Source organism: Triticum dicoccoides, chromosome 5A (genome assembly GCF_002162155.2).
Source record: "Triticum dicoccoides isolate Atlit2015 ecotype Zavitan chromosome 5A, WEW_v2.0, whole genome shotgun sequence".
In the NCBI taxonomy this organism is placed as follows: Eukaryota; Viridiplantae; Streptophyta; class Magnoliopsida; order Poales; family Poaceae; genus Triticum; species Triticum dicoccoides.
Window position 1 is genome coordinate 368,960,996 of NC_041388.1, and position 9,093 is coordinate 368,970,088.

Genomic DNA, 9,093 nt, shown 5'->3' on the forward strand with positions numbered 1-9,093 from the left:
GCCCCGCCGTCCTCCCCCAGTCCTCTAGATCTGCCGCGCCGTCGATCTTACCCCCATTGTGGCTGACCTCTCTGTGTTTGCACGCAGTTCCACCAGTACCAGGTGGTGGGTCGCACGCTGCCGACCCCCGGCGATGAGCAGCCCAAGATCTACCGCATGAAGCTCTGGGCCACCAACGAGGTCCGCGCCAAGTCCAAGTTCTGGTCAGTCTCCTCCCCCGACCTCGATCTTCCTCGCGCGCTGGTTTCATCGGCACTTATGTGTTTGATTGTTTGGTTGTTTGCGCGCAGGTACTTCCTGAGGAAGCTCAAGAAGGTGAAGAAGGCCAACGGCCAGATGCTCGCCATCAACGAGGTATATCACTTCTCTCCAGTTGCCATGATCCGTGGATGCAACTTTAACTGTGCTGGCTGGTACTAACTGTCGTGGTTGTGCAATAGATCATTTTTGGTACCGTGTTGGTCTTGTGTATGGTGAAGACACTTGATTTTAGTTGCTGCATAGGGAGATGTATGCAGCGTCGCAGTGTTCTAGCTTTAACCAAACGGTAGAATAATATTGTTTCTGTGGATCGTGCCGAGGTTTTGGTGGTTTCTACTGAAGGTCCTTGGTTCCTTACTAGGTCATGTATATTGGTCGTGACCTCACTTGTATGTTAGGTTTAGTTCGTGTGTTCTGTGATGTTGCTGAAATAGGGTATTTGGTAGATTTATACCAGATCATGTAAGTTGGTTCTGGCCTCATTCGGTGTGAATTTAAATTGAACGAGCCGCTCTCTTAAACAACACTGCAACACTAAGTTCACTTTGCTCTTGTCTTGTTATGTAATAAGTGTTCTCAGTTGGTATCAAATGCGGTACCCTGTTCACCCTGCTTCTGTTATGTTACAAGTGTTTTGAATTAAGTCCATAAATGATTGTTGTCCAGTGCACACAGTAGCATTGCAAAATGCAAGTATGCTGATTATTTTTTGAAAACTCTACATCTTATTTCTAGCATCTTATACATGTAAAAAGAGAGTTAGAAAATGTGAATTAAGTGTAACCATGAGCTTTGTTTGTTCTTATACTCTTTGTATGTTCCTGGTCGCCACCACCGACTGCGAGCGGGCATCCTAGTCCTCTGCCTCGTCGTCCTCGGCGGCGGCATCGCGGCTTGGCACCATCGCCGTGCCCTGCGTTAACGTCACGATCAGCTTCACGGATCGCCGTCTTGACGGTACGCACGCACACATTTTTGAAATCCACAGTCAACAGTTTGGTGTACGCGCTGACTACTGAATCATGAGACATGCGTGTGGTTGTGCTTGTGCAGAGGTTGGTCGAAGAGGGCCGGAGTTCATGCCGTTCCTGCTGTCCCTGTTCGTGTTCCTCTTCGGCACCTCCTGGTTCATCTTCGACCTCATCCTGGTGAGATTTCCATCCAACCCTCCCCGTCCCCATGGTGCTCTTTCTAGTTAGTACTCGTCCAAGAGAGTTGCTTGGAGTAACTATACTCAAAATGCAGTCGCAGTAGGATTAATTGCTTGGAGTATTTAACAAGACCGAACAAGATTTAACTTGTCAAGATTTAACAATATTTCTTAGTAAAGCTGAGTAGAGTATATATTCTGAACATGCAGGCATAAATATTCTCAGCATAAGTACATGATTAGCAGTATCATGCTTCTGAATATCTCCAAGCTGGATATTTCCATTAAACATGTTTCTGAATACCTCCCATATATATTTCCGTTAGTCTGCTTAGTGCATCATTAAGATTATAAGCATCATTTTCATTGAATCCTGGTTACATATTTGTGTGTACTCAAGTTGAAAATGGGACTTGGAATAATATGCAAGTTTCATCTTTTCTATTGCAGTGAGTGGGTCGGTTATGCACTGGCAGCATCCTTGCTACTAGCGGTGGGCGCGATGGTCTGGGCCAAGCAGAGAAAGATAGGTGAGATATGCTCAGAGGTGATCATCGACAAGTCCTCGGACAAGATGACGATGGAGAGTATAGTGGAGGCACAGCACATCATGAAGAAGGTGCACGAGTACGTCAAGACGACGAACGTCATGATCCTCAGGCTATGGTCCATTATTCTAGCCCGGTCACCAAAGGTATATATCATTGCACACTAGTCTTGATCATTGACCATCCTTTGTGTAATGTTGGGGTACCGTCCGTCACATATGGTTCTGGACTATAATGTTTTGTGTACTATTCATTGTCCTGATCATTGTTTCAGTTAAATTCAGTCCAAATTCAGTCTAGGAGTACTCCAAATTTAGTCCAAACACAGTCCAGATATTGTTTTGTTTCCTTGTACTCCAAATTCATTCCAAACACAGTACAGGAGTATAAACAAGTTTACAGCTTCAGTCCAATTTCACTTGTGCAGGAAATTCACCTGTGCGGCGGCGGCGGGGAAGGAGCAGCACCGGCAGCCCTGACAGAGGAAGCCATGTTGCCGTTTTGTTTGTTCCCAGCCTTGACTATGGTTGTCCAGCGAGTCCGGCATGTCGTCATTTTCTTGTAAAGCAGTATTGTATCACACTTGTAGAGCTCGTTACACATGTAGATCTTTTAAAGTACTATATTACACATGGTCATATGTATTGGCAACGTGATCTGGTTGGTCTTATTTGAAGTATCATGTGTGCTTTTGTCTGCCAAGTTAAATACTAGTTGAAATATGAAGAATATGAGCCTGATAGATGGGACTCACTTACCAGACCCAAACCTGACAACTGGGACCCATCTGACTGGTGGACCCATTTAATAAAAAAAGGAAATTATAATTATTTAGTCGAAAAGGCCAAGGCCCAATAATAAAAAAGGCTGCAATGTTGGGCCAGGCCCATGGAGTCGACCAAAAATTGACAGAAAAAATATAGAAAGGCTGAATTAATGGACTAGGCCCATGTAGACAACTGAATTGGACCAGGCTGAATCTTGTGCCACATCAGCTTGCCACGCTGGATGCCTACGTGGCTTGGGGAGGTTGCTAGTGACCAAAACGCCATAGTGGACATATTTTGGTCGTAAACGTCTTCGACCATTCCAGAAGAAAGGTCGCTATAGTCAGTTTATGACCGCCAGCTTGTGACCTTCTGTTTTTGGTCACAAAAAGGTCGCAAATGGAAATTTGTGACCTTTCAGTGACCAATAGTGGTGGTCACAAGTTGACATATTTCTTGTAGTGTGAGTCGTGTCCTGCGGTGGGGTCGATGATTTGATCAATGCGGGAAGGGGAAAGGGGTCCTTAGGGCAAGCCTTGTTGAGATCCTTGAAATCGACACATAGGCGCTAGGATTTATCTTTCTTTGGTACCATTACTAGGTTTGCCAGCCAGTCCGGATGCTTGATTTCTCTAGTGAATCCGGCCTCGATGAGCTTGACCAGCTCCTCCCCCATGGCTTTGTCGCTTAGGTTCGGAAAAGCGCTGAAGTGTTTGCTTGATTGGTTTAAATCACTTTAATATGTTGGGGCTATGCTCGGCCAACTTGCATGGGATTCCTGGCATATCCAAAGGGTGCCAGGAAAATATGTCCCAGATTTCACGCAGAAATTCTCGTAGTTCGGCGTCGACTGTTGGGTTCAGTTGAGCTCCGATGGATGCTGTCTTCTTGGGGTCCATTGGGTGGACCTGGAATTTGATTATTTCTTCTGCCGGTTTGAACGAGGTGAATTTGGGACATTTGTCGAGGATCACATCGTCCATGTCCACTTTGGAGTGTAGTGCGGTTAATTATTCGGCCGTGAGGGCTTCGGATAGTGCCTCTAAGGCCAGGGATGCGGTTTTGTTTTCAGCGCGGAGTGCTATGTCCGTATCACTGACGAGAGTGATTATACCATTTGGTCCGGGCATTTTGAGATTCATATTTCCGTAGTGAGGTATAGCTTGGAAGCGTGTAAAAGCATCCCGCCCCAACAGGGTGTGATATCCGCTGCTGAAAGGGGCCACTTGGAAGGTTATTTCTTCGGACCGATAGTTCTCCGGAGATCTGAATACCACGTCAAGTGTGATTTTTCCCACGCACCGCGCCTCTCGACAAGGAATAATTCCCAGGAAGGTTGTGTTACTTTGTTTGATGCGGCTCCTATCTATTTCCATTTTGTGGAGTGTGTCCTCATAAATGAGATTTAGTCCGCTTCTAGGGGGGTGTTGTTCTGGGGCGTCCTTGATAAGGATGTTCTCCCCGCGCTTGGATACCTGTCGTAGTATCCAACATGCTCTAAGGGTGTGGGTTGCCACTTGTCGGTGTACTAGAGTAGGGGTACCCTAGTATCCCGAACTTGTGCACGGGCAGTCGCAGCATCCCGCGGCAAGGCTTGCCAGGTGACCGCCAAGGTCCTCCGTGGTCCCTTTGGAGCCATTCAAGGACAAAGTATCCAAGCCAAGGAGACAAGACCCCGGCAAGAGGAGCTTGCCGGGAAGGCCAACCAAGGCATCTCAAGGAACTTTCCGCGACGCGCCACGCGTCCCGGCAAGGCCCGGTGAGCGACAAGCTCCCGGACGCGACAAGACAACGATCGCGGCAAGCACATCCAACACTTTGCGCCCGCGCTCCAGCACATCCACCAACGTGTCGCTCTGGGACCCTTCCAGGCGTACATGGCGGGGGCTGTGCAGCCAGCAGTGCGCGGTGGCAAGCGGCACTGACAAGATTGCCATCGTGGCGAGCGGTGGCATCCCCGACGGTCCCTTTTGCACTATTTAGGCGACGCAGACGGTCATTTAATGCCCTTGTCCCCTGCCATCAGGGTTAGGTATGATACACTGTAGCAGGTAGCTGTACCAACCGCAACACCTTTCCATTTTTACCCTTGTCTATGTTGCCACCTGTCGGTGACCCCTTGAGCATATAAAAGGAGGCCCATGCGCAACGTAGGAAGGGGGAAGAGAACACTCACGCTCGGTCTCGTTAGCTGCTGAGGTGTACTGTAGCACTCCGCGCTCCCGAGCAAGAACTCAATACAAACCACAAAGCAGGAGTAGGGTTTTACGCATCCGTGCGGCCCGAACCTGGGTAAACTGCTCGTGTGCTTCGCCTCGATCCGCTCTTCGTGCGACCCTCGCCCCCGCCGAACCGAAAGGGACTCGGTCCGCCGATCCCATAGGTGTTCGTGGATTAGTCCCCCGACATCTTTGGCGCGCCAGGTAGGGGGATCGAGGTTGTGTGAACCAGATCCGGCGTTCACACGAGCTAGATCTTCATCATCTTCATCGACATGCCGCCGAAGAAGAAGGCTTCGGAGGCGGCTGCTCCGTCCGCGCCGAACCCACCACCGCCGGAGCAAACGGCTGATGGGGCAGACGCCGGCGGAAGAACGGGCATCGACGAGGGAGCTCACGGTGCTGCCAGGTCCAAGGACAAGGCTGCGCTGCCCATCGGCGGCGTAGCCGGCTCCCACAACGACCGGGCGCACTCCAAGACCTCGGCGTCCGTACATGCACCGCGCCCATCTCAGGAGGCGCAGGACCGGCAGCGTCATGGTACTCACGGTACCATGCGTTTGCTGGACCAAGATCGAGCTGGTGGATCTCGGAGTGCTCAAGACCAGCATGCACGCCAAAATGCTGGCACGAGCGAGGCACGGTCGCCTGGACGGGATACTGCTCCTTCTAACATAGTTAGAAGTCCGAGCATATCCCGCTCTTCGCACCGTTTGCCACCGCCACCCGCCACTACAGCAGAAGCTTTGGCGCGAGCTCAACTGCTCCTGGAATACCCTCCAACGGCAGACAAGATCGACGACTGGAGGGCCACCATTCAGAGTCTCATCGGCTTCGCCAACGGCGACACTTAACGGCAGTCGAGCACGTCGCAGCCGCGGCAAGTAAGCCAGGCACGAGCCGGTGGCGACAAGACCGGTGGGGGTGCAACCACTGTGCACTCTCCGCCCCGAAGGCCAAGATCGCCGACTCGCCGGATCCACCTCGACAGCGACTCCACCACGTCATCAGATCCACGAGCTCGTCGGGATCAGCGCCAAGTTCTTCACGAACGACATCAAGAAGACGCTCGTACTCGCATCGAGCGCTGAAGAGAAGCGCGACGTCAATTGGACCAGCGCGCTGGGCCCTCTGTCGACATGCACGCGCCAGGGGAACCAGGCGACTTGCCGTACGCGGTAGGTTGCCCAGCGTTTACTCGTGAGCTGCCGCAAGTCCAGTGGCCCAGCACGAAGAATTTCAAGCCAGACGTACCAGAGAAGTACGACGGCAAGTCGCATCCGTCGGAGTTCCTCAGCATCTACACCATCATGGTGCAGGCTGCTGGGGGACGGGATGACAAGATCCTTGCCAACTACTTCCCGCTGGTGCTCAAGCCCAATGTCAGGTCCTGGCTCATGCACTTGCCGGACAACTCCATATCCTCATGGGCAGACCTATGCCATCAGTTTGTCGGTGCCTTTACAGGCGGCCACAAACCTCATGGCCAAGAGAGTGACCTTCATCTGCTCGCCCAGAAGGAAGGAGAGCCCCTGCGCAAGTACATTCAGAGATTCAGCCATGTACAGCACAACATCCCAAATGTCCACCCTGCCGCGGTCATCAGCGTGTTCCATCGGAACGTGCGTAACCGCAAGATGCGGGAGGAGATGGCGATGTGCAAGATCAGAGACGTCAGTGAGCTGTATGCCCTGGCCGACAAGTGTGCACGTGCTGAGGAAGGGAGGAAACTCCCCGGAGAGAATACAGGAGCAGGAGGATCTGACAGCGAGGATGCTACCCCGGCAAAGAAAAACCGGCGACGGAACAACAGGAAGAAGAAAGGCAAAGATGTGCTAGTCATTGAGCAGTCCACCAACGAAGGTGGCGCCAAGAAAGCCAAAGCTGGTAGCTCCAGCAAGGAGATTGCCGCATGCACCATCTGCCAGACTGTGGCGGTCGCCGACAAGCAGGACGGCACTGACAAGCAGTACTGCAAGATCCACCGCACCTAGGGCCATGACCTCCAGAGTTGCAAGAAGGTCGAGCAGCTTGTCCAGCAGCAAAAGGCTGAATACGAGCGGCGCGACAAGGAGAGGGCCCAAGGAGGCGCTGGAGAATCCGGCAAGAAGCGCGCCGGCCGGGGAGGACGCCACGGCAAGGCCAAGCAGCGGCAAGGAGACAGACCTCCCCGCGGCCGCGACAAGGATGAAGATGACGATGATGACGAAGACATGGATGATGTCGAGACCAGTGAGCAGGAGTTCCAGAAAGCCACAGAGGTCTTGTGCGTTGACGGCGGTGCTTCTCTGCATACTTCGCACCGCCAACTCAAGCAGTGGGTGCAGGAAGTCAATGCGGCGGAACCACCTGTCGAGTCACGCAAGCATCTGAAATGGTCCAGCACGCCTATCATCTTTGATATTGAGGACCACCCTGATCGCACAACTGCGGTCGGGTGCTTGCCGATGTTGGTTTCACCAACTATCCGCAACCTCAAGGTCACTAAGATGCTAGTTGACGGCGGGGCCGGCTTGAACCTGATCTCCTCTGCTGTACTCCAGAAACTCCAGATCCCTGACAGCGAGCTTGAAGAGACCGGCACATTCCAAGGAATCAACCCGGGAAGGAGCAAGCCGAAGGGGAAGGTCACGTTGCGAGTAACATTTGGCAGCGAGGTGAACTTCAGGACTGAGAGGGTAACTTTTGACGTTGCCGATTTTCCATTGCCTTACAATGGGATACTCGGCCGTCCAGCACTCGCCAAGTTCATGGCAGCCTGTCACTATGCATACAACATGCTGAAGATGCCAGGCCCGATAAGCGTCATCTCTGTCCCTGGCGACAAGAAGGATGCTCTTATCTGCGCCGACAAGATCTACCGGGAAGCGGCAGCCGCAACAGATCGCAGGTCACCTGCCGTTGAAGCTCCCGGGGGGAAGAAGAAGACCAAGTCTGGCAAGAGTTCTGATGCCCACTCCGGCAAGCGCACCTCTTCGGAGTGCTGCGCTGCCGTCGAGGACGCACCATCGAGCTCCACCGGCAAGTGTAAGAAGACAATGGCAGCTCCACCAGAGACCAAGAAGGTGTCCGCCAAGGAGGACGGCACTGGTGGTACCTTCACCATCAGTGCCACTCTCGACCCTAAATAGAAAGCGCGCTCATTGCTTTCCTACGGGCGAACGTTGACGTGTTTGCGTGGCAACCGTATGACATCCCCGGTGTTCCCAGGAAAGTAATTGAGCACCATCTTGCCGTTTGTCCTCACGTGCGGCCCGTCAAGCAGAAGGTTAGGAAGCAAGAAGTGGAGCACCAAGAATTCATCACAGAAGAGATCAAGAAGTTGGAAGCAGCAGGCCTTGTCAAAGGAGTGCTCCATCCTACGTGGTTGGCCAATCCTATAGTCGTGCGCAAGGCGAACGGGAAATGGAGACTTTGTATCGACTTTACCGATGTTAACAAAGCTTGTCCCAAAGACCCATTTCCTTTGCCGCGCATTGACCAGATTGTTGACTCCACGACCGGATGTGACTTGCTTTCATTTCTTGACGCATACTCAGGATACCATCAGATCTTCATGGCAGAAGAGGATGAGGAGAAGACTGCATTCATCACTCCATGTGGCACGTACTGTTTCATACGGATGCCTTTCGGTTTAAAAAATGCTGGTTCAACATTTGCAAGGGTAGTCCATGTCGCTCTTGAGCCACAAATACACAGAAATGTAGAAGCCTACATGGATGACATAGTGGTCAAGAGCAAGGACAAGGCAACTCTGATTCAAGATTTAGACGAGACCTTTGCAAATCTGCGCAAGATCAGCCTCAAGCTCAACCCCGAGAAGTGTGTGTTTGGAGTCTCCTCCGGCAAGCTTCTCGGGTTCTTCGTGTCTCAGCGGGGAATCGAAGCCAATCCCGACAAGATCAAGGCCATTGAGCAGATTGAAGCACCAAAGCGCGTCAAGGATGTACAAAGACTTGCCGGTTGCGTGGCTGCTCTCAGCAGGTTTATCTCTAGGTCTGCTGAGCGCGCCCTGCCGTTTTTCAAAATATTGAAAAAGGCAGGTCCAATGAAATGGACTCCGGAAGCGGAGGCTGCGCTGCAAGACTTGAAGAGATACCTCTCCTCCACTCCAACACTTGTCGCACCTAAGCCACAAGAGAAGTTGC

At 51.9% G+C, this 9,093-nt stretch overlaps 1 long non-coding RNA gene across 1 annotated transcript in view; it reads left to right on the plus strand.

Annotated features, from left to right (window-relative positions):
• The window catches only part of LOC119297356, a 677-nt gene extending 313 nt beyond the window's left edge, over positions 1-364 (plus strand). Inside the window, exons 2-3 of the long non-coding RNA XR_005145633.1 lie at positions 88-203; positions 291-364. This is a non-coding gene — a long non-coding RNA (uncharacterized LOC119297356). The remainder of the gene's footprint in view (positions 1-87; positions 204-290) is intronic.
• Positions 365-9,093: the final 8,729 nt, after the last annotated feature.